Raw genomic sequence first — 25038 nt, 5'->3', positions numbered from 1 at the left:
TAATTTTCTAAGGATTTATACTGATTTTTCCTGTCTGAATTTGTCGCACAGAAAGTTGCAGGCCAAATATGTGTGACATTTCTGCGACTTTAGCTTCTAGAGCATTTTTACAACATTATACATAGGTGCTGAATACATAAAAAGCGACTGTTCAGCGACAGACAAGTCGCATCGGCTGAAAGTAGGCCAGAATGTCAGTCCATGTTGGAGCAGGTTTAGATACAGTCTAAAGTATAGATCTCAAAGTCTGTGCACAGAATTTAGCAAGGGCCTCGCACCTTCTGATGCATCAGGTAGGTGCACAATAGCATAGCCTAACCCTCTGTACTTTGGTCTATATTGATGCGGGACATAGACAGCCAGCTGATGACCAATCCATTAGTGCAATGGATGGCTGGAAGCATTTGTCTTTGCCTTTGCAATACCACAGAAGCAATGCATGGTCAATGTACAGCAATGACACACCTGTGTGAACAACCAGGAGACCCCCCCCCCCCCATGTTATGTTACATAGTTACATAGTTAGTACGGTCGAAAAAAGACATATGTCCATCAAGTTCAACCAGGGAATTAAGGGGTAGGGGTGTGGCGCGATATTGGGGAAGGGATGAGATTTTATATTTCTTCATAAGCATTAATCTTATTTTGTCAATTAGGAACATTCAGCACCCACCCGCTATCAAGGCAGCTGCCTATCATGTCATGCCCTACCTGCACAGGTGTGCTGGCTACTCAAATGATCCAATTAAGGAGGCCATTTAGTCAGCAGCAGCAGAAGTCCTGTGCCTGGACGCTCCAACAGCGGCCAGACACAAGCAGAAGCAGAAGCAGCAGAAGCAGCAGCAGCAGCAGCACCACCTTTTGTTTTTTGGCTGCAGCAGCAGCAAGGCCCACAGGGCTGGCTAGCTGGCTAGCCAGCAAGCAGGTAGCAATGAAAGTAGGAATCTTTCTTTTTAACCCTGTAAGGGGGTGGTGCACTGTACCCGAAGATACTGCCATATCGGGTCAATGCATAGGGCGACGGAAGCAAGCTTCGAAATCGGCCCCCGTTCTCAAAAATCCATTTAATATATGGTCCCCAGATAGGGGACGTATCAGATATTAAACTGATAAGAACAGATACTACACTTGATCTTAGCCAAAAGGCCGAGAAGCGATAACCGTGAAAGGGGCGGGCCCAACAAGGTGCCCTTCATGGGCACTATCACTGCTTGCTGTCAGGGAGGCTGCCAGACAATTTTCCATTCACACTCTGGGCTGGGGGGCAGTCAACCACCAGTACACACAGCAGAACCTAAACCCATACCATTATTGCTAAGCAGCAAGACAGGGGCCCATTGCACTCCCACGGGGCCTTTTTAAATGCAATCCATAACCCGGATTTGCCAGGAACCCTTCTTACTCCTCCTACTTGCATGTGACACTGGGCTTAGGATCTGCATAGGAAACACACACACAAGCACACACCTACCTTTGTTGCCTGCAGATGCCTCCTTGGCTGTCCCCAAACGGTATCAAACCAACACCCACGGGAAGCTGTAAGCATAGAGGACATGCCTGCACCCCATTGGACTTACCTGTGTGGGTTAAACCCGGGATATTTGACAACCTATGGCGGTGATGGTTCTGCTCAGGCAGAGCAGTGCTGATGCTCCTCATAAAGCTGTCGCTGCTGTGAAGGTTCTAGGTGACATCACAAATCCCTATGGTTACATACACAACAAAGCTGGGTTGTTGTTGTTTACACTCTGCAAGGCCTGTGGAAGTGAGTGACATCATAGCACTGTAGTTCTGAGGGTTCTAGATGGATGCAACAATCTCCTGTTGCTTCTATGAAGGCCATAATAGACGACATCACCAAACAGCTCCATAGTCACATACACAGCAAAGGAGAGATGTTGTTTACACCTAGTGATGTCAGTGGTATTGAGTGACATCACAGCACAGTGCTAAGGCTCCTGGGCCTGGACACAGCAGCGGCTGCAATATCTCAACGGAGAATACGTTTATATATATGTGTGTGTGTGCGCGTATATATATATATATATATATATATATATATATATATATATATATTTCTCCGCCAAAATCACTTTTAAACCCATTTCCACCTTTTTTTCCCTTCTCTTCCTCTTACTTTTTTTTCACGTTTTTTTACGTTTTTCTCCTTTTCGCCTCTTTTCTGGGCGTATTATTCTTCTTTTTCTTCTTTTTTTTCGTCTAATGCATACCCCATCAGTGCAGCAATGCTTATTCAATACCGCCAGCAGATGGAGACACTGGGGAATAATTTTCTAAGGATTTATACTGATTTTTCCTGTCTGAATTTGTCGCACAGAAAGTTGCAGGCCAAATATGTGTGACATTTCTGCGACTTTAGCTTCTAGAGCATTTTTACATTATACATAGGTGCTGAATACATAAAAAGCGACTGTTCAGCGACAGACAAGTCGCATCGGCTGAAAGTAGGCCAGAATGTCAGTCCATGTTGGAGCAGGTTTAGATACAGTCTAAAGTATAGATCTCAAAGTCTGTGCACAGAATTTAGCAAGGGCCTCGCACCTTCTGATGCATCAGGTAGGTGCACAATAGCATAGCCTAACCCTCTGTACTTTGGTCTATATTGATGCGGGACATAGACAGCCAGCTGATGACCAATCCATTAGTGCAATGGATGGCTGGAAGCATTTGTCTTTGCCTTTGCAATACCACAGAAGCAATGCATCGTCAATGTACAGCAATGACACACCTGTGTGAACAGCCAGGAGACCCCCCCCCCCCCCATGTTATGTTACATAGTTACATAGTTAGTACGGTCGAAAAAAGACATATGTCCATCAAGTTCAACCAGGGAATTAAGGGGTAGGGGTGTGGCGCGATATTGGGGAAGGGATGAGATTTTATATTTCTTCATAAGCATTAATCTTATTTTGTCAATTAGGAACATTCAGCACCCACCCGCTATCAAGGCAGCTGCCTATCATGTCATGCCCTACCTGCACAGGTGTGCTGGCTACTCAAATGATCCAATTAAGGAGGCCATTTAGTCAGCAGCAGCAGAAGTCCTGTGCCTGGACGCTCCAACAGCGGCCAGACACAAGCAGAAGCAGCAGAAGCAGCAGCAGCACCACCTTTTGTTTTTTGGCTGCAGCAGCAGCAAGGCCCACAGGGCTGGCTAGCTGGCTAGCCAGCAAGCAGGTAGCAATGAAAGTAGGAATCTTTCTTTTTAACCCTGTAAGGGGGTGGTGCACTGTACCCGAAGATACTGCCATATCGGGTCAATGCATAGGGCGACGGAAGCAAGCTTCGAAATCGGCCCCCGTTCTCAAAAATCCATTTAATATATGGTCCCCAGATAGGGGACGTATCAGATATTAAACTGATAAGAACAGATACTACACTTGATCTTAGCCAAAAGGCCGAGAAGCGATAACCGTGAAAGGGGCGGGCCCAACAAGGTGCCCTTCATGGGCACTATCACTGCTTGCTGTCAGGGAGGCTGCCAGACAATTTTCCATGCACACTCTGGGCTGGGGGGCAGTCAACCACCAGTACACACAGCAGAACCTAAACCCATACCATTATTGCTAAGCAGCAAGACAGGGGCCCATTGCACTCCCACGGGGCCTTTTTAAATGCAATCCATAACCCGGATTTGCCAGGAACCCTTCTTACTCCTCCTACTTGCATGTGACACTGGGCTTAGGATCTGCATAGGAAACACACACACAAGCACACACCTACCTTTGTTGCCTGCAGATGCCTCCTTGGCTGTCCCCAAACGGTATCAAACCAACACCCACGGGAAGCTGTAAGCATAGAGGACATGCCTGTACCCCATTGGACTTACCTGTGTGGGTTAAACCCGGGTTATTTGACAACCTATGGCGGTGATGGTTCTGCTCAGGCAGAGCAGTGCTGATGCTCCTCATAAAGCTGTCGCTGCTGTGAAGGTTCTTGGTGACATCACAAATCCCTATGGTTACATACACAACAAAGCTGGGTTGTTGTTGTTTACACTCTGCAAGGCCTGTGGAAGTGAGTGACATCATAGCACTGTAGTTCTGAGGGTTCTAGATGGATGCAACAATCTCCTGTTGCTTCTATGAAGGCCATAATAGACGACATCACCAAACAGCTCCATAGTCACATACACAGCAAAGGAGAGATGTTGTTTACACCTAGTGATGTCAGTGGTATTGAGTGACATCACAGCACAGTGCTAAGGCTCCTGGGCCTGGACACAGCAGCGGCTGCAATATCTCAACGGAGAATACATTTATATATATGTGTGTGTGTGCGCGTATATATATATATATATATATATATATATATATATATATTTCTCTGCCGAAATCACTTTTAAACCCATTTCCACCTTTTTTTCCCTTCTCTTCCTCTTACTTTTTTTTCACGTTTTTTTACGTTTTTCTCCTTTTCGCCTCTTTTCTGGGCGTATTATTCTTCTTTTTCTTCTTTTTTTTCGTCTAATGCATACCCCATCAGTGCAGCAATGCTTATTCAATACCGCCAGCAGATGGAGACACTGGGGGATAATTTTCTAAGGATTTATACTGATTTTTCCTGTCTGAATTTGTCGCACAGAAAGTTGCAGGCCAAATATGTGTGACATTTCTGCGACTTTAGCTTCTAGAGCATTTTTACAACATTATACATAGGTGCTGAATACATAAAAAGCGACTGTTCAGCGACAGACAAGTCGCATCGGCTGAAAGTAGGCCAGAATGTCAGTCCATGTTGGAGCAGGTTTAGATACAGTCTAAAGTATAGATCTCAAAGTCTGTGCACAGAATTTAGCAAGGGCCTCGCACCTTCTGATGCATCAGGTAGGTGCACAATAGCATAGCCTAACCCTCTGTACTTTGGTCTATATTGATGCGGGACATAGACAGCCAGCTGATGACCAATCCATTAGTGCAATGGATGGCTGGAAGCATTTGTCTTTGCCTTTGCAATACCACAGAAGCAATGCATGGTCAATGTACAGCAATGACACACCTGTGTGAACAGCCAGGAGACCCCCCCCCCCCCCCATGTTATGTTACATAGTTACATAGTTAGTACGGTCGAAAAAAGACATATGTCCATCAAGTTCAACCAGGGAATTAAGGGGTAGGGGTGTGGCGCGATATTGGGGAAGGGATGAGATTTTATATTTCTTCATAAGCATTAATCTTATTTTGTCAATTAGGAACATTCAGCACCCACCCGCTATCAAGGCAGCTGCCTATCATGTCATGCCCTACCTGCACAGGTGTGCTGGCTACTCAAATGATCCAATTAAGGAGGCCATTTAGTCAGCAGCAGCAGAAGTCCTGTGCCTGGACGCTCCAACAGCGGCCAGACACAAGCAGAAGCAGCAGAAGCAGCAGCAGCACCACCTTTTGTTTTTTGGCTGCAGCAGCAGCAAGGCCCACAGGGCTGGCTAGCTGGCTAGCCAGCAAGCAGGTAGCAATGAAAGTAGGAATCTTTCTTTTTAACCCTGTAAGGGGGTGGTGCACTGTACCCGAAGATACTGCCATATCGGGTCAATGCATAGGGCGACGGAAGCAAGCTTCGAAATCGGCCCCCGTTCTCAAAAATCCATTTAATATATGGTCCCCAGATAGGGGACGTATCAGATATTAAACTGATAAGAACAGATACTACACTTGATCTTAGCCAAAAGGCCGAGAAGCGATAACCGTGAAAGGGGCGGGCCCAACAAGGTGCCCTTCATGGGCACTATCACTGCTTGCTGTCAGGGAGGCTGCCAGACAATTTTCCATGCACACTCTGGGCTGGGGGGCAGTCAACCACCAGTACACACAGCAGAACCTAAACCCATACCATTATTGCTAAGCAGCAAGACAGGGGCCCATTGCACTCCCACGGGGCCTTTTTAAATGCAATCCATAACCCGGATTTGCCAGGAACCCTTCTTACTCCTCCTACTTGCATGTGACACTGGGCTTAGGATCTGCATAGGAAACACACACACAAGCACACACCTACCTTTGTTGCCTGCAGATGCCTCCTTGGCTGTCCCCAAACGGTATCAAACCAACACCCACGGGAATCTGTAAGCATAGAGGACATGCCTGCACCCCATTGGACTTACCTGTGTGGGTTAAACCCGGGTTATTTGACAACCTATGGCGGTGATGGTTCTGCTCAGGCAGAGCAGTGCTGATGCTCCTCATAAAGCTGTCGCTGCTGTGAAGGTTCTAGGTGACATCACAAATCCCTATGGTTACATACACAACAAAGCTGGGTTGTTGTTGTTTACACTCTGCAAGGCCTGTGGAAGTGAGTGACATCATAGCACTGTAGTTCTGAGGGTTCTAGATGGATGCAACAATCTCCTGTTGCTTCTATGAAGGCCATAATAGACGACATCACCAAACAGCTCCATAGTCACATACACAGCAAAGGAGAGATGTTGTTTACACCTAGTGATGTCAGTGGTATTGAGTGACATCACAGCACAGTGCTAAGGCTCCTGGGCCTGGACACAGCAGCGGCTGCAATATCTCAACGGAGAATACGTTTATATATATGTGTGTGTGTGCGCGTATATATATATATATATATATATATATATATATATATATATATATATATATATATTTCTCCGCCGAAATCACTTTTAAACCCATTTCCACCTTTTTTTCCCTTCTCTTCCTCTTACTTTTTTTTCACGTTTTTTTACGTTTTTCTCCTTTTCGCCTCTTTTCTGGGCGTATTATTCTTCTTTTTCTTCTTTTTTTTCGTCTAATGCATACCCCATCAGTGCAGCAATGCTTATTCAATACCGCCAGCAGATGGAGACACTGGGGGATAATTTTCTAAGGATTTATACTGATTTTTCCTGTCTGAATTTGTCGCACAGAAAGTTGCAGGCCAAATATGTGTGACATTTCTGCGACTTTAGCTTCTAGAGCATTTTTACAACATTATACATAGGTGCTGAATACATAAAAAGCGACTGTTCAGCGACAGACAAGTCGCATCGGCTGAAAGTAGGCCAGAATGTCAGTCCATGTTGGAGCAGGTTTAGATACAGTCTAAAGTATAGATCTCAAAGTCTGTGCACAGAATTTAGCAAGGGCCTCGCACCTTCTGATGCATCAGGTAGGTGCACAATAGCATAGCCTAACCCTCTGTACTTTGGTCTATATTGATGCGGGACATAGACAGCCAGCTGATGACCAATCCATTAGTGCAATGGATGGCTGGAAGCATTTGTCTTTGCCTTTGCAATACCACAGAAGCAATGCATGGTCAATGTACAGCAATGACACACCTGTGTGAACAGCCAGGAGACCCCCCCCCCCCCCCATGTTATGTTACATAGTTACATAGTTAGTACGGTCGAAAAAAGACATATGTCCATCAAGTTCAACCAGGGAATTAAGGGGTAGGGGTGTGGCGCGATATTGGGGAAGGGATGAGATTTTATATTTCTTCATAAGCATTAATCTTATTTTGTCAATTAGGAACATTCAGCACCCACCCGCTATCAAGGCAGCTGCCTATCATGTCATGCCCTACCTGCACAGGTGTGCTGGCTACTCAAATGATCCAATTAAGGAGGCCATTTAGTCAGCAGCAGCAGAAGTCCTGTGCCTGGACGCTCCAACAGCGGCCAGACACAAGCAGAAGCAGCAGAAGCAGCAGCAGCACCACCTTTTGTTTTTTGGCTGCAGCAGCAGCAAGGCCCACAGGGCTGGCTAGCTGGCTAGCCAGCAAGCAGGTAGCAATGAAAGTAGGAATCTTTCTTTTTAACCCTGTAAGGGGGTGGTGCACTGTACCCGAAGATACTGCCATATCGGGTCAATGCATAGGGCGACGGAAGCAAGCTTCGAAATCGGCCCCCGTTCTCAAAAATCCATTTAATATATGGTCCCCAGATAGGGGACGTATCAGATATTAAACTGATAAGAACAGATACTACACTTGATCTTAGCCAAAAGGCCGAGAAGCGATAACCGTGAAAGGGGCGGGCCCAACAAGGTGCCCTTCATGGGCACTATCACTGCTTGCTGTCAGGGAGGCTGCCAGACAATTTTCCATGCACACTCTGGGCTGGGGGGCAGTCAACCACCAGTACACACAGCAGAACCTAAACCCATACCATTATTGCTAAGCAGCAAGACAGGGGCCCATTGCACTCCCACGGGGCCTTTTTAAATGCAATCCATAACCCGGATTTGCCAGGAACCCTTCTTACTCCTCCTACTTGCATGTGACACTGGGCTTAGGATCTGCATAGGAAACACACACACAAGCACACACCTACCTTTGTTGCCTGCAGATGCCTCCTTGGCTGTCCCCAAACGGTATCAAACCAACACCCACGGGAAGCTGTAAGCATAGAGGACATGCCTGCACCCCATTGGACTTACCTGTGTGGGTTAAACCCGGGTTATTTGACAACCTATGGCGGTGATGGTTCTGCTCAGGCAGAGCAGTGCTGATGCTCCTCATAAAGCTGTCGCTGCTGTGAAGGTTCTAGGTGACATCACAAATCCCTATGGTTACATACACAACAAAGCTGGGTTGTTGTTGTTTACACTCTGCAAGGCCTGTGGAAGTGAGTGACATCATAGCACTGTAGTTCTGAGGGTTCTAGATGGATGCAACAATCTCCTGTTGCTTCTATGAAGGCCATAATAGACGACATCACCAAACAGCTCCATAGTCACATACACAGCAAAGGAGAGATGTTGTTTACACCTAGTGATGTCAGTGGTATTGAGTGACATCACAGCACAGTGCTAAGGCTCCTGGGCCTGGACACAGCAGCGGCTGCAATATCTCAACGGAGAATACGTTTATATATATGTGTGTGTGTGCGCGTATATATATATATATATATATATATATATATATATATATATATATATTTCTCCGCCGAAATCACTTTTAAACCCATTTCCACCTTTTTTTCCCTTCTCTTCCTCTTACTTTTTTTTCACGTTTTTTTACGTTTTTCTCCTTTTCGCCTCTTTTCTGGGCGTATTATTCTTCTTTTTCTTCTTTTTTTTCGTCTAATGCATACCCCATCAGTGCAGCAATGCTTATTCAATACCGCCAGCAGATGGAGACACTGGGGGATAATTTTCTAAGGATTTATACTGATTTTTCCTGTCTGAATTTGTCGCACAGAAAGTTGCAGGCCAAATATGTGTGACATTTCTGCGACTTTAGCTTCTAGAGCATTTTTACAACATTATACATAGGTGCTGAATACATAAAAAGCGACTGTTCAGCGACAGACAAGTCGCATCGGCTGAAAGTAGGCCAGAATGTCAGTCCATGTTGGAGCAGGTTTAGATACAGTCTAAAGTATAGATCTCAAAGTCTGTGCACAGAATTTAGCAAGGGCCTCGCACCTTCTGATGCATCAGGTAGGTGCACAATAGCATAGCCTAACCCTCTGTACTTTGGTCTATATTGATGCGGGACATAGACAGCCAGCTGATGACCAATCCATTAGTGCAATGGATGGCTGGAAGCATTTGTCTTTGCCTTTGCAATACCACAGAAGCAATGCATGGTCAATGTACAGCAATGACACACCTGTGTGAACAGCCAGGAGACCCCCCCCCCCCCCCCATGTTATGTTACATAGTTACATAGTTAGTACGGTCGAAAAAAGACATATGTCCATCAAGTTCAACCAGGGAATTAAGGGGTAGGGGTGTGGCGCGATATTGGGGAAGGGATGAGATTTTATATTTCTTCATAAGCATTAATCTTATTTTGTCAATTAGGAACATTCAGCACCCACCCGCTATCAAGGCAGCTGCCTATCATGTCATGCCCTACCTGCACAGGTGTGCTGGCTACTCAAATGATCCAATTAAGGAGGCCATTTAGTCAGCAGCAGCAGAAGTCCTGTGCCTGGACGCTCCAACAGCGGCCAGACACAAGCAGAAGCAGCAGAAGCAGCAGCAGCACCACCTTTTGTTTTTTGGCTGCAGCAGCAGCAAGGCCCACAGGGCTGGCTAGCTGGCTAGCCAGCAAGCAGGTAGCAATGAAAGTAGGAATCTTTCTTTTTAACCCTGTAAGGGGGTGGTGCACTGTACCCGAAGATACTGCCATATCGGGTCAATGCATAGGGCGACGGAAGCAAGCTTCGAAATCGGCCCCCGTTCTCAAAAATCCATTTAATATATGGTCCCCAGATAGGGGACGTATCAGATATTAAACTGATAAGAACAGATACTACACTTGATCTTAGCCAAAAGGCCGAGAAGCGATAACCGTGAAAGGGGCGGGCCCAACAAGGTGCCCTTCATGGGCACTATCACTGCTTGCTGTCAGGGAGGCTGCCAGACAATTTTCCATGCACACTCTGGGCTGGGGGGCAGTCAACCACCAGTACACACAGCAGAACCTAAACCCATACCATTATTGCTAAGCAGCAAGACAGGGGCCCATTGCACTCCCACGGGGCCTTTTTAAATGCAATCCATAACCCGGATTTGCCAGGAACCCTTCTTACTCCTCCTACTTGCATGTGACACTGGGCTTAGGATCTGCATAGGAAACACACACACAAGCACACACCTACCTTTGTTGCCTGCAGATGCCTCCTTGGCTGTCCCCAAACGGTATCAAACCAACACCCACGGGAAGCTGTAAGCATAGAGGACATGCCTGCACCCCATTGGACTTACCTGTGTGGGTTAAACCCGGGTTATTTGACAACCTATGGCGGTGATGGTTCTGCTCAGGCAGAGCAGTGCTGATGCTCCTCATAAAGCTGTCGCTGCTGTGAAGGTTCTAGGTGACATCACAAATCCCTATGGTTACATACACAACAAAGCTGGGTTGTTGTTGTTTACACTCTGCAAGGCCTGTGGAAGTGAGTGACATCATAGCACTGTAGTTCTGAGGGTTCTAGATGGATGCAACAATCTCCTGTTGCTTCTATGAAGGCCATAATAGACGACATCACCAAACAGCTCCATAGTCACATACACAGCAAAGGAGAGATGTTGTTTACACCTAGTGATGTCAGTGGTATTGAGTGACATCACAGCACAGTGCTAAGGCTCCTGGGCCTGGACACAGCAGCGGCTGCAATATCTCAACGGAGAATACGTTTATATATATGTGTGTGTGTGCGCGTATATATATATATATATATATATATATATATATATATATATATATTTCTCCGCCGAAATCACTTTTAAACCCATTTCCACCTTTTTTTCCCTTCTCTTCCTCTTACTTTTTTTTCACGTTTTTTTTACGTTTTTCTCCTTTTCGCCTCTTTTCTGGGCGTATTATTCTTCTTTTTCTTCTTTTTTTTCGTCTAATGCATACCCCATCAGTGCAGCAATGCTTATTCAATACCGCCAGCAGATGGAGACACTGGGGGATAATTTTCTAAGGATTTATACTGATTTTTCCTGTCTGAATTTGTCGCACAGAAAGTTGCAGGCCAAATATGTGTGACATTTCTGCGACTTTAGCTTCTAGAGCATTTTTACAACATTATACATAGGTGCTGAATACATAAAAAGCGACTGTTCAGCGACAGACAAGTCGCATCGGCTGAAAGTAGGCCAGAATGTCAGTCCATGTTGGAGCAGGTTTAGATACAGTCTAAAGTATAGATCTCAAAGTCTGTGCACAGAATTTAGCAAGGGCCTCGCACCTTCTGATGCATCAGGTAGGTGCACAATAGCATAGCCTAACCCTCTGTACTTTGGTCTATATTGATGCGGGACATAGACAGCCAGCTGATGACCAATCCATTAGTGCAATGGATGGCTGGAAGCATTTGTCTTTGCCTTTGCAATACCACAGAAGCAATGCATGGTCAATGTACAGCAATGACACACCTGTGTGAACAGCCAGGAGACCCCCCCCCCCCCCCATGTTATGTTACATAGTTACATAGTTAGTACGGTCGAAAAAAGACATATGTCCATCAAGTTCAACCAGGGAATTAAGGGGTAGGGGTGTGGCGCGATATTGGGGAAGGGATGAGATTTTATATTTCTTCATAAGCATTAATCTTATTTTGTCAATTAGGAACATTCAGCACCCACCCGCTATCAAGGCAGCTGCCTATCATGTCATGCCCTACCTGCACAGGTGTGCTGGCTACTCAAATGATCCAATTAAGGAGGCCATTTAGTCAGCAGCAGCAGAAGTCCTGTGCCTGGACGCTCCAACAGCGGCCAGACACAAGCAGAAGCAGAAGCAGCAGAAGCAGCAGCAGCACCACCTTTTGTTTTTTGGCTGCAGCAGCAGCAGCAAGGCCCACAGGGCTGGCTAGCTGGCTAGCCAGCAAGCAGGTAGCAATGAAAGTAGGAATCTTTCTTTTTAACCCTGTAAGGGGGTGGTGCACTGTACCCGAAGATACTGCCATATCGGGTCAATGCATAGGGCGACGGAAGCAAGCTTCGAAATCGGCCCCCGTTCTCAAAAATCCATTTAATATATGGTCCCCAGATAGGGGACGTATCAGATATTAAACTGATAAGAACAGATACTACACTTGATCTTAGCCAAAAGGCCGAGAAGCGATAACCGTGAAAGGGGCGGGCCCAACAAGGTGCCCTTCATGGGCACTATCACTGCTTGCTGTCAGGGAGGCTGCCAGACAATTTTCCATGCACACTCTGGGCTGGGGGGCAGTCAACCACCAGTACACACAGCAGAACCTAAACCCATACCATTATTGCTAAGCAGCAAGACAGGGGCCCATTGCACTCCCACGGGGCCTTTTTAAATGCAATCCATAACCCGGATTTGCCAGGAACCCTTCTTACTCCTCCTACTTGCATGTGACACTGGGCTTAGGATCTGCATAGGAAACACACACACAAGCACACACCTACCTTTGTTGCCTGCAGATGCCTCCTTGGCTGTCCCCAAACGGTATCAAACCAACACCCACGGGAAGCTGTAAGCATAGAGGACATGCCTGCACCCCATTGGACTTACCTGTGTGGGTTAAACCCGGGTTATTTGACAACCTATGGCGGTGATGGTTCTGCTCAGGCAGAGCAGTGCTGATGCTCCTCATAAAGCTGTCGCTGCTGTGAAGGTTCTAGGTGACATCACAAATCCCTATGGTTACATACACAACAAAGCTGGGTTGTTGTTGTTTACACTCTGCAAGGCCTGTGGAAGTGAGTGACATCATAGCACTGTAGTTCTGAGGGTTCTAGATGGATGCAACAATCTCCTGTTGCTTCTATGAAGGCCATAATAGACGACATCACCAAACAGCTCCATAGTCACATACACAGCAAAGGAGAGATGTTGTTTACACCTAGTGATGTCAGTGGTATTGAGTGACATCACAGCACAGTGCTAAGGCTCCTGGGCCTGGACACAGCAGCGGCTGCAATATCTCAACGGAGAATACGTTTATATATATGTGTGTGTGTGCGCGTATATATATATATATATATATATATATATATATATATATATTTCTCCGCCGAAATCACTTTTAAACCCATTTCCACCTTTTTTTCCCTTCTCTTCCTCTTACTTTTTTTTCACGTTTTTTTACGTTTTTCTCCTTTTCGCCTCTTTTCTGGGCGTATTATTCTTCTTTTTCTTCTTTTTTTTCGTCTAATGCATACCCCATCAGTGCAGCAATGCTTATTCAATACCGCCAGCAGATGGAGACACTGGGGGATAATTTTCTAAGGATTTATACTGATTTTTCCTGTCTGAATTTGTCGCACAGAAAGTTGCAGGCCAAATATGTGTGACATTTCTGCGACTTTAGCTTCTAGAGCATTTTTACAACATTATACATAGGTGCTGAATACATAAAAAGCGACTGTTCAGCGACAGACAAGTCGCATCGGCTGAAAGTAGGCCAGAATGTCAGTCCATGTTGGAGCAGGTTTAGATACAGTCTAAAGTATAGATCTCAAAGTCTGTGCACAGAATTTAGCAAGGGCCTCGCACCTTCTGATGCATCAGGTAGGTGCACAATAGCATAGCCTAACCCTCTGTACTTTGGTCTATATTGATGCGGGACATAGACAGCCAGCTGATGACCAATCCATTAGTGCAATGGATGGCTGGAAGCATTTGTCTTTGCCTTTGCAATACCACAGAAGCAATGCATGGTCAATGTACAGCAATGACACACCTGTGTGAACAGCCAGGAGACCCCCCCCCCCCCCCATGTTATGTTACATAGTTACATAGTTAGTACGGTCGAAAAAAGACATATGTCCATCAAGTTCAACCAGGGAATTAAGGGGTAGGGGTGTGGCGCGATATTGGGGAAGGGATGAGATTTTATATTTCTTCATAAGCATTAATCTTATTTTGTCAATTAGGAACATTCAGCACCCACCCGCTATCAAGGCAGCTGCCTATCATGTCATGCCCTACCTGCACAGGTGTGCTGGCTACTCAAATGATCCAATTAAGGAGGCCATTTAGTCAGCAGCAGCAGAAGTCCTGTGCCTGGACGCTCCAACAGCGGCCAGACACAAGCAGAAGCAGCAGAAGCAGCAGCAGCAGCACCTTTTGTTTTTTGGCTGCAGCAGCAGCAAGGCCCACAGGGCTGGCTAGCTGGCTAGCCAGCAAGCAGGTAGCAATGAAAGTAGGAATCTTTCTTTTTAACCCTGTAAGGGGGTGGTGCACTGTACCCGAAGATACTGCCATATCGGGTCAATGCATAGGGCGACGGAAGCAAGCTTCGAAATCGGCCCCCGTTCTCAAAAATCCATTTAATATATGGTCCCCAGATAGGGGACGTATCAGATATTAAACTGATAAGAACAGATACTACACTTGATCTTAGCCAAAAGGCCGAGAAGCGATAACCGTGAAAGGGGCGGGCCCAACAAGGTGCCCTTCATGGGCACTATCACTGCTTGCTGTCAGGGAGGCTGCCAGACAATTTTCCATGCACACTCTGGGCTGGGGGGCAGTCAACCACCAGTACACACAGCAGAACCTAAACCCATACCATTATTGCTAAGCAGCAAGACAGGGGCCCATTGCACTCCCACGGGGCCTTTTTAAATGCAATCCATAACCCGGATTTGCCAGGAACGCTTCTTACTCCTCCTACTTGCATGTGACACTGGGCTTAGGATCTGCATAGGAAACACACACACAAGCACACACCTACCTTTGTTGCCTGCAGATGCCTCCTTGGCTGTCCCCAAACGGTATCAAACCAACACCCACGGGAAGCTGTAAGCATAGAGGACATGCCTGCACCCCATTGGACTTACCTGTGTGGGTTAAACCCGGGTTATTTGACAACCTATGGCGGTGATGGTTCTGCTCAGGCAGAGCAGTGCTGATGCTCCTCATAAAGCTGTCGCTGCTGTGAAGGTTCTAGGTGACATCACAAATCCCTATGGTTACATACACAACAAAGCTGGGTTGTTGTTGTTTACACTCTGCAAGGCCTGTGGAAGTGAGTGACATCATAGCACTGTAGTTCTGAGGGTTCTAGATGGATGCAACAATCTCCTGTTGCTTCTATGAAGGCCATAATAGACGACATCACCAAACAGCTCCATAGTCACATACACAGCAAAGGAGAGATGTTGTTTACACCTAGTGATGTCAGTGGTATTGAGTGACATCACAGCACAGTGCTAAGGCTCCTGGGCCTGGACACAGCAGCGGCTGCAATATCTCAACGGAGAATACGTTTATATATATGTGTGTGTGTGCGCGTATATATATATATATATATATATATATATATATATATATTTCTCCGCCGAAATCACTTTTAAACCCATTTCCACCTTTTTTTCCCTTCTCTTCCTCTTACTTTTTTTTCACGTTTTTTTACGTTTTTCTCCTTTTCGCCTCTTTTCTGGGCGTATTATTCTTCTTTTTCTTCTTTTTTTTCGTCTAATGCATACCCCATCAGTGCAGCAATGCTTATTCAATACCGCCAGCAGATGGAGACACTGGGGGATAATTTTCTAAGGATTTATACTGATTTTTCCTGTCTGAATTTGTCGCACAGAAAGTTGCAGGCCAAATATGTGTGACATTTCTGCGACTTTAGCTTCTAGAGCATTTTTACAACATTATACATAGGTGCTGAATACATAAAAAGCGACTGTTCAGCGACAGACAAGTCGCATCGGCTGAAAGTAGGCCAGAATGTCAGTCCATGTTGGAGCAGGTTTAGATACAGTCTAAAGTATAGATCTCAAAGTCTGTGCACAGAATTTAGCAAGGGCCTCGCACCTTCTGATGCATCAGGTAGGTGCACAATAGCATAGCCTAACCCTCTGTACTTTGGTCTATATTGATGCGGGACATAGACAGCCAGCTGATGACCAATCCATTAGTGCAATGGATGGCTGGAAGCATTTGTCTTTGCCTTTGCAATACCACAGAAGCAATGCATGGTCAATGTACAGCAATGACACACCTGTGTGAACAGCCAGGAGACCCCCCCCCCCCCCCCCCATGTTATGTTACATAGTTACATAGTTAGTACGGTCGAAAAAAGACATATGTCCATCAAGTTCAACCAGGGAATTAAGGGGTAGGGGTGTGGCGCGATATTGGGGAAGGGATGAGATTTTATATTTCTTCATAAGCATTAATCTTATTTTGTCAATTAGGAACATTCAGCACCCACCCGCTATCAAGGCAGCTGCCTATCATGTCATGCCCTACCTGCACAGGTGTGCTGGCTACTCAAATGATCCAATTAAGGAGGCCATTTAGTCAGCAGCAGCAGAAGTCCTGTGCCTGGACGCTCCAACAGCGGCCAGACACAAGCAGAAGCAGCAGAAGCAGCAGCAGCAGCACCTTTTGTTTTTTGGCTGCAGCAGCAGCAAGGCCCACAGGGCTGGCTAGCTGGCTAGCCAGCAAGCAGGTAGCAATGAAAGTAGGAATCTTTCTTTTTAACCCTGTAAGGGGGTGGTGCACTGTACCCGAAGATACTGCCATATCGGGTCAATGCATAGGGCGACGGAAGCAAGCTTCGAAATCGGCCCCCGTTCTCAAAAATCCATTTAATATATGGTCCCCAGATAGGGGACGTATCAGATATTAAACTGATAAGAACAGATACTACACTTGATCTTAGCCAAAAGGCCGAGAAGCGATAACCGTGAAAGGGGCGGGCCCAACAAGGTGCCCTTCATGGGCACTATCACTGCTTGCTGTCAGGGAGGCTGCCAGACAATTTTCCATGCACACTCTGGGCTGGGGGGCAGTCAACCACCAGTACACACAGCAGAACCTAAACCCATACCATTATTGCTAAGCAGCAAGACAGGGGCCCATTGCACTCCCACGGGGCCTTTTTAAATGCAATCCATAACCCGGATTTGCCAGGAACCCTTCTTACTCCTCCTACTTGCATGTGACACTGGGCTTAGGATCTGCATAGGAAACACACACACAAGCACACACCTACCTTTGTTGCCTGCAGATGCCTCCTTGGCTGTCCCCAAACGGTATCAAACCAACACCCACGGGAAGCTGTAAGCATAGAGGACATGCCTGCACCCCATTGGACTTACCTGTGTGGGTTAAACCCGGGTTATTTGACAACCTATGGCGGTGATGGTTCTGCTCAGGCAGAGCAGTGCTGATGCTCCTCATAAAGCTGTCGCTGCTGTGAAGGTTCTAGGTGACATCACAAATCCCTATGGTTACATACACAACAAAGCTGGGTTGTTGTTGTTTACACTCTGCAAGGCCTGTGGAAGTGAGTGACATCATAGCACTGTAGTTCTGAGGGTTCTAGATGGATGCAACAATCTCCTGTTGCTTCTATGAAGGCCATAATAGACGACATCACCAAACAGCTCCATAGTCACATACACAGCAAAGGAGAGATGTTGTTTACACCTAGTGATGTCAGTGGTATTGAGTGACATCACAGCACAGTGCTAAGGCTCCTGGGCCTGGACACAGCAGCGGCTGCAATATCTCAACGGAGAATACGTTTATATATATGTGTGTGTGTGCGCGTATATATATATATATATATATATATATATATATATATATATTTCTCCGCCGAAATCACTTTTAAACCCATTTCCACCTTTTTTTCCCTTCTCTTCCTCTTACTTTTTTTTCACGTTTTTTTACGTTTTTCTCCTTTTCGCCTCTTTTCTGGGCGTATTATTCTTCTTTTTCTTCTTTTTTTCGTCTAATGCATACCCCATCAGTGCAGCAATGCTTATTCAATACCGCCAGCAGATGGAGACACTGGGGGATAATTTTCTAAGGATTTATACTGATTTTTCCTGTCTGAATTTGTCGCACAGAAAGTTGCAGGCCAAATATGTGTGACATTTCTGCGACTTTAGCTTCTAGAGCATTTTTACAACATTATACATAGGTGCTGAATACATAAAAAGCGACTGTTCAGCGACAGACAAGTCGCATCGGCTGAAAGTAGGCCAGAATGTCAGTCCATGTTGGAGCAGGTTTAGATACAGTCTAAAGTATAGATCTCAAAGTCTGTGCACAGAATTTAGCAAGGGCCTCGCACCTTCTGATGCATCAGGTAGGTGCACAATAGCATAGCCTAACCCTCTGTACTTTGGTCTATATTGATGCGGGACATAGACAGCCAGCTGATGACCAATCCATTAGTGCAATGGATGGCTGGAAGCATTTGTCTTTGCCTTTGCAATACCACAGAAGCAATGCATGGTCAATGTACAGCAATGACACACCTGTGTGAACAGCCAGGAGACCCCCCCCCCCCCATGTTATGTTACATAGTTACATAGTTAGTACGGTCGAAAAAAGACATATGTCCATCAAGTTCAACCAGGGAATTAAGGGGTAGGGGTGTGGCGCGATATTGGGGAAGGGATGAGATTTTATATTTCTTCATAAGCATTAATCTTATTTTGTCAATTAGGAACATTCAGCACCCACCCGCTATCAAGGCAGCTGCCTATCATGTCATGCCCTACCTGCACAGGTGTGCTGGCTACTCAAATGATCCAATTAAGGAGGCCATTTAGTCAGCAGCAGCAGAAGTCCTGTGCCTGGACGCTCCAACAGCGGCCAGACACAAGCAGAAGCAGCAGAAGCAGCAGCAGCAGCACCTTTTGTTTTTTGGCTGCAGCAGCAGCAAGGCCCACAGGGCTGGCTAGCTGGCTAGCCAGCAAGCAGGTAGCAATGAAAGTAGGAATCTTTCTTTTTAACCCTGTAAGGGGGTGGTGCACTGTACCCGAAGATACTGCCATATCGGGTCAATGCATAGGGCGACGGAAGCAAGCTTCGAAATCGGCCCCCGTTCTCAAAAATCCATTTAATATATGGTCCCCAGATAGGGGACGTATCAGATATTAAACTGATAAGAACAGATACTACACTTGATCTTAGCCAAAAGGCCGAGAAGCGATAACCGTGAAAGGGGCGGGCCCAACAAGGTGCCCTTCATGGGCACTATCACTGCTTGCTGTCAGGGAGGCTGCCAGACAATTTTCCATGCACACTCTGGGCTGGGGGGCAGTCAACCACCAGTACACACAGCAGAACCTAAACCCATACCATTATTGCTAAGCAGCAAGACAGGGGCCCATTGCACTCCCACGGGGCCTTTTTAAATGCAATCCATAACCCGGATTTGCCAGGAACCCTTCTTACTCCTCCTACTTGCATGTGACACTGGGCTTAGGATCTGCATAGGAAACACACACACAAGCACACACCTACCTTTGTTGCCTGCAGATGCCTCCTTGGCTGTCCCCAAACGGTATCAAACCAACACCCACGGGAAGCTGTAAGCATAGAGGACATGCCTGCACCCCATTGGACTTACCTGTGTGGGTTAAACCCGGGTTATTTGACAACCTATGGCGGTGATGGTTCTGCTCAGGCAGAGCAGTGCTGATGCTCCTCATAAAGCTGTCGCTGCTGTGAAGGTTCTAGGTGACATCACAAATCCCTATGGTTACATACACAACAAAGCTGGGTTGTTGTTGTTTACACTCTGCAAGGCCTGTGGAAGTGAGTGACATCATAGCACTGTAGTTCTGAGGGTTCTAGATGGATGCAACAATCTCCTATTGCTTCTATGAAGGCCATAATAGACGACATCACCAAACAGCTCCATAGTCACATACACAGCAAAGGAGAGATGTTGTTTACACCTAGTGATGTCAGTGGTATTGAGTGACATCACAGCACAGTGCTAAGGCTCCTGGGCCTGGACACAGCAGCGGCTGCAATATCTCAACGGAGAATACGTTTATATATATGTGTGTGTGTGCGCGTATATATATATATATATATATATATATATATATATATATATATTTCTCCGCCGAAATCACTTTTAAACCCATTTCCACCTTTTTTTCCCTTCTCTTCCTCTTACTTTTTTTTCACGTTTTTTTACGTTTTTCTCCTTTTCGCCTCTTTTCTGGGCGTATTATTCTTCTTTTTCTTCTTTTTTTTCGTCTAATGCATACCCCATCAGTGCAGCAATGCTTATTCAATACCGCCAGCAGATGGAGACACTGGGGGATAATTTTCTAAGGATTTATACTGATTTTTCCTGTCTGAATTTGTCGCACAGAAAGTTGCAGGCCAAATATGTGTGACATTTCTGCGACTTTAGCTTCTAGAGCATTTTTACAACATTATACATAGGTGCTGAATACATAAAAAGCGACTGTTCAGCGACAGACAAGTCGCATCGGCTGAAAGTAGGCCAGAATGTCAGTCCATGTTGGAGCAGGTTTAGATACAGTCTAAAGTATAGATCTCAAAGTCTGTGCACAGAATTTAGCAAGGGCCTCGCACCTTCTGATGCATCAGGTAGGTGCACAATAGCATAGCCTAACCCTCTGTACTTTGGTCTATATTGATGCGGGACATAGACAGCCAGCTGATGACCAATCCATTAGTGCAATGGATGGCTGGAAGCATTTGTCTTTGCCTTTGCAATACCACAGAAGCAATGCATGGTCAATGTACAGCAATGACACACCTGTGTGAACAGCCAGGAGACCCCCCCCCCCCCCCCATGTTATGTTACATAGTTACATAGTTAGTACGGTCGAAAAAAGACATATGTCCATCAAGTTCAACCAGGGAATTAAGGGGTAGGGGTGTGGCGCGATATTGGGGAAGGGATGAGATTTTATATTTCTTCATAAGCATTAATCTTATTTTGTCAATTAGGAACATTCAGCACCCACCCGCTATCAAGGCAGCTGCCTATCATGTCATGCCCTACCTGCACAGGTGTGCTGGCTACTCAAATGATCCAATTAAGGAGGCCATTTAGTCAGCAGCAGCAGAAGTCCTGTGCCTGGACGCTCCAACAGCGGCCAGACACAAGCAGAAGCAGCAGAAGCAGCAGCAGCACCACCTTTTGTTTTTTGGCTGCAGCAGCAGCAAGGCCCACAGGGCTGGCTAGCTGGCTAGCCAGCAAGCAGGTAGCAATGAAAGTAGGAATCTTTCTTTTTAACCCTGTAAGGGGGTGGTGCACTGTACCCGAAGATACTGCCATATCGGGTCAATGCATAGGGCGACGGAAGCAAGCTTCGAAATCGGCCCCCGTTCTCAAAAATCCATTTAATATATGGTCCCCAGATAGGGGACGTATCAGATATTAAACTGATAAGAACAGATACTACACTTGATCTTAGCCAAAAGGCCGAGAAGCGATAACCGTGAAAGGGGCGGGCCCAACAAGGTGCCCTTCATGGGCACTATCACTGCTTGCTGTCAGGGAGGCTGCCAGACAATTTTCCATGCACACTCTGGGCTGGGGGGCAGTCAACCACCAGTACACACAGCAGAACCTAAACCCATACCATTATTGCTAAGCAGCAAGACAGGGGCCCATTGCACTCCCACGGGGCCTTTTTAAATGCAATCCATAACCCGGATTTGCCAGGAACCCTTCTTACTCCTCCTACTTGCATGTGACACTGGGCTTAGGATCTGCATAGGAAACACACACACAAGCACACACCTACCTTTGTTGCCTGCAGATGCCTCCTTGGCTGTCCCCAAACGGTATCAAACCAACACCCACGGGAAGCTGTAAGCATAGAGGACATGCCTGCACCCCATTGGACTTACCTGTGTGGGTTAAACCCGGGTTATTTGACAACCTATGGCGGTGATGGTTCTGCTCAGGCAGAGCAGTGCTGATGCTCCTCATAAAGCTGTCGCTGCTGTGAAGGTTCTAGGTGACATCACAAATCCCTATGGTTACATACACAACAAAGCTGGGTTGTTGTTGTTTACACTCTGCAAGGCCTGTGGAAGTGAGTGACATCATAGCACTGTAGTTCTGAGGGTTCTAGATGGATGCAACAATCTCCTGTTGCTTCTATGAAGGCCATAATAGACGATATCACCAAACAGCTCCATAGTCACATACACAGCAAAGGAGAGATGTTGTTTACACCTAGTGATGTCAGTGGTATTGAGTGACATCACAGCACAGTGCTAAGGCTCCTGGGCCTGGACACAGCAGCGGCTGCAATATCTCAACGGAGAATACGTTTATATATATGTGTGTGTGTGCGCGTATATATATATATATATATATATATATATATATATATATATATATATATATATATATTTCTCCGCCGAAATCACTTTTAAACCCATTTCCACCTTTTTTTCCCTTCTCTTCCTCTTACTTTTTTTTCACGTTTTTTTACGTTTTTCTCCTTTTCGCCTCTTTTCTGGGCGTATTATTCTTCTTTTTCTTCTTTTTTTTCGTCTAATGCATACCCCATCAGTGCAGCAATGTTTATTCAATACCGCCAGCAGATGGAGACACTGGGGGATAATTTTCTAAGGATTTATACTGATTTTTCCTGTCTGAATTTGTCGCACAGAAAGTTGCAGGCCAAATATGTGTGACATTTCTGCGACTTTAGCTTCTAGAGCATTTTTACAACATTATACATAGGTGCTGAATACATAAAAAGCGACTGTTCAGCGACAGACAAGTCGCATCGGCTGAAAGTAGGCCAGAATGTCAGTCCATGTTGGAGCAGGTTTAGATACAGTCTAAAGTATAGATCTCAAAGTCTGTGCACAGAATTTAGCAAGGGCCTCGCACCTTCTGATGCATCAGGTAGGTGCACAATAGCATAGCCTAACCCTCTGTACTTTGGTCTATATTGATGCGGGACATAGACAGCCAGCTGATGACCAATCCATTAGTGCAATGGATGGCTGGAAGCATTTGTCTTTGCCTTTGCAATACCACAGAAGCAATGCATGGTCAATGTACAGCAATGACACACCTGTGTGAACAGCCAGGAGACCCCCCCCCCCCCCATGTTATGTTACATAGTTACATAGTTAGTACGGTCGAAAAAAGACATATGTCCATCAAGTTCAACCAGGGAATTAAGGGGTAGGGGTGTGGCGCGATATTGGGGAAGGGATGAGATTTTATATTTCTTCATAAGCATTAATCTTATTTTGTCAATTAGGAACATTCAGCACCCACCCGCTATCAAGGCAGCTGCCTATCATGTCATGCCCTACCTGCACAGGTGTGCTGGCTACTCAAATGATCCAATTAAGGAGGCCATTTAGTCAGCAGCAGCAGAAGTCCTGTGCCTGGATGCTCCAACAGCGGCCAGACACAAGCAGAAGCAGCAGAAGCAGCAGCAGCACCACCTTTTGTTTTTTGGCTGCAGCAGCAGCAAGGCCCACAGGGCTGGCTAGCTGGCTAGCCAGCAAGCAGGTAGCAATGAAAGTAGGAATCTTTCTTTTTAACCCTGTAAGGGGGTTGTGCACTGTACCCGAAGATACTGCCATATCGGGTCAATGCATAGGGCGACGGAAGCAAGCTTCGAAATCGGCCCCCGTTCTCAAAAATCCATTTAATATATGGTCCCCAGATAGGGGACGTATCAGATATTAAACTGATAAGAACAGATACTACACTTGATCTTAGCCAAAAGGCCGAGAAGCGATAACCGTGAAAGGGGCGGGCCCAACAAGGTGCCCTTCATGGGCACTATCACTGCTTGCTGTCAGGAAGGCTGCCAGACAATTTTCCATGCACACTCTGGGCTGGGGGGCAGTCAACCACCAGTACACACAGCAGAACCTAAACCCATACCATTATTGCTAAGCAGCAAGACAGGGGCCCATTGCACTCCCACGGGGCCTTTTTAAATGCAATCCATAACCCGGATTTGCCAGGAACCCTTCTTACTCCTCCTACTTGCATGTGACACTGGGCTTAGGATCTGCATAGGAAACACACACACAAGCACACACCTACCTTTGTTGCCTGCAGATGCCTCCTTGGCTGTCCCCAAACGGTATCAAACCAACACCCACGGGAAGCTGTAAGCATAGAGGACATGCCTGCACCCCATTGGACTTACCTGTGTGGGTTAAACCCGGGTTATTTGACAACCTATGGCGGTGATGGTTCTGCTCAGGCAGAGCAGTGCTGATGCTCCTCATAAAGCTGTCGCTGCTGTGAAGGTTCTAGTAGGTGACATCACAAATCCCTATGTTACATACACAACAAAGCTGGGTTGTTGTTGTTTACACTCTGCAAGGCCTGTGGAAGTGAGTGACATCATAGCACTGTAGTTCTGAGGGTTCTAGATGGATGCAACAATCTCCTATTGCTTCATGAAGGCCCATAATAGACGACATCACCAAACAGCTCCATAGTCACATACACAGCAAAGGAGAGATGTTGTTTACAACCTAGTGATGTCAGTGGTATGAGTGACATCACAGCACAGTGCTAAGGCTCCTGGGCCTGGACACAGCAGCGGCTGCAATATCTCAACGGAGAATACGTTATATATATGTGTGTGTGTGCGCGTATATATATATATATATATAATATATATATATATATATATATTTCTCCGCCGAAATCACTTTTAACCCATTTCCACCTTTTTTTCCCTTCTCTTCCTCTTACTTTTTTTTCACGTTTTTTTACGTTTTTCTCCTTTTCGCCCTCTTTTCTGGCGTATTAATCTTCTTGTATTCTTCTTTTTTTTCGTCTAATGCATACCCCATCAGTGCAGCAATGCTTATTCATAC

The 25038-nt window shown here is 46.0% G+C and overlaps 11 non-coding genes across 11 annotated transcripts; all 11 read right to left on the bottom strand.

Moving 5' to 3' along the window:
- Nucleotides 1-967: 967 nt before the first annotated feature.
- On the bottom strand, nucleotides 968-1158 carry LOC130334690 (U2 spliceosomal RNA). Its single transcript, XR_008876455.1, has one exon. It is a non-coding gene; the product is annotated as a U2 spliceosomal RNA (small nuclear RNA).
- Nucleotides 1159-3240: 2082 nt separating this feature from the next.
- LOC130334689 (U2 spliceosomal RNA) lies at nucleotides 3241-3431 on the bottom strand. Its single transcript, XR_008876454.1, has one exon. It is a non-coding gene; the product is annotated as a U2 spliceosomal RNA (small nuclear RNA).
- A 2080-nt stretch (nucleotides 3432-5511) lies between these two features.
- Nucleotides 5512-5702, bottom strand: LOC130334687 (U2 spliceosomal RNA). Its single transcript, XR_008876453.1, has one exon. It is a non-coding gene; the product is annotated as a U2 spliceosomal RNA (small nuclear RNA).
- A 2096-nt stretch (nucleotides 5703-7798) lies between these two features.
- LOC130334686 (U2 spliceosomal RNA) lies at nucleotides 7799-7989 on the bottom strand. Its single transcript, XR_008876452.1, has one exon. It is a non-coding gene; the product is annotated as a U2 spliceosomal RNA (small nuclear RNA).
- A 2089-nt stretch (nucleotides 7990-10078) lies between these two features.
- Nucleotides 10079-10269, bottom strand: LOC130334685 (U2 spliceosomal RNA). The gene has a single exon (XR_008876451.1). It is a non-coding gene; the product is annotated as a U2 spliceosomal RNA (small nuclear RNA).
- A 2096-nt stretch (nucleotides 10270-12365) lies between these two features.
- Nucleotides 12366-12556, bottom strand: LOC130334684 (U2 spliceosomal RNA). Its single transcript, XR_008876450.1, has one exon. It is a non-coding gene; the product is annotated as a U2 spliceosomal RNA (small nuclear RNA).
- Nucleotides 12557-14638: 2082 nt separating this feature from the next.
- On the bottom strand, nucleotides 14639-14829 carry LOC130334682 (U2 spliceosomal RNA). The gene has a single exon (XR_008876448.1). It is a non-coding gene; the product is annotated as a U2 spliceosomal RNA (small nuclear RNA).
- Nucleotides 14830-16912: 2083 nt separating this feature from the next.
- LOC130334681 (U2 spliceosomal RNA) lies at nucleotides 16913-17103 on the bottom strand. Its single transcript, XR_008876447.1, has one exon. It is a non-coding gene; the product is annotated as a U2 spliceosomal RNA (small nuclear RNA).
- Nucleotides 17104-19182: 2079 nt separating this feature from the next.
- On the bottom strand, nucleotides 19183-19373 carry LOC130334680 (U2 spliceosomal RNA). Its single transcript, XR_008876446.1, has one exon. It is a non-coding gene; the product is annotated as a U2 spliceosomal RNA (small nuclear RNA).
- Nucleotides 19374-21458: 2085 nt separating this feature from the next.
- On the bottom strand, nucleotides 21459-21649 carry LOC130334679 (U2 spliceosomal RNA). The gene has a single exon (XR_008876445.1). It is a non-coding gene; the product is annotated as a U2 spliceosomal RNA (small nuclear RNA).
- A 2097-nt stretch (nucleotides 21650-23746) lies between these two features.
- On the bottom strand, nucleotides 23747-23937 carry LOC130334697 (U2 spliceosomal RNA). The gene has a single exon (XR_008876462.1). It is a non-coding gene; the product is annotated as a U2 spliceosomal RNA (small nuclear RNA).
- Between the last annotated feature and the right edge of the window lie 1101 nt (nucleotides 23938-25038).

The sequence above is a fragment of the Hyla sarda genome, unplaced genomic scaffold (assembly GCF_029499605.1).
Source record: "Hyla sarda isolate aHylSar1 unplaced genomic scaffold, aHylSar1.hap1 scaffold_440, whole genome shotgun sequence".
Taxonomy (NCBI): domain Eukaryota; kingdom Metazoa; phylum Chordata; class Amphibia; order Anura; family Hylidae; genus Hyla; species Hyla sarda.
The sequence above is the reverse complement of the archived record's forward strand: the minus strand, read 5'-3'. Positions and strand labels throughout refer to the sequence as shown.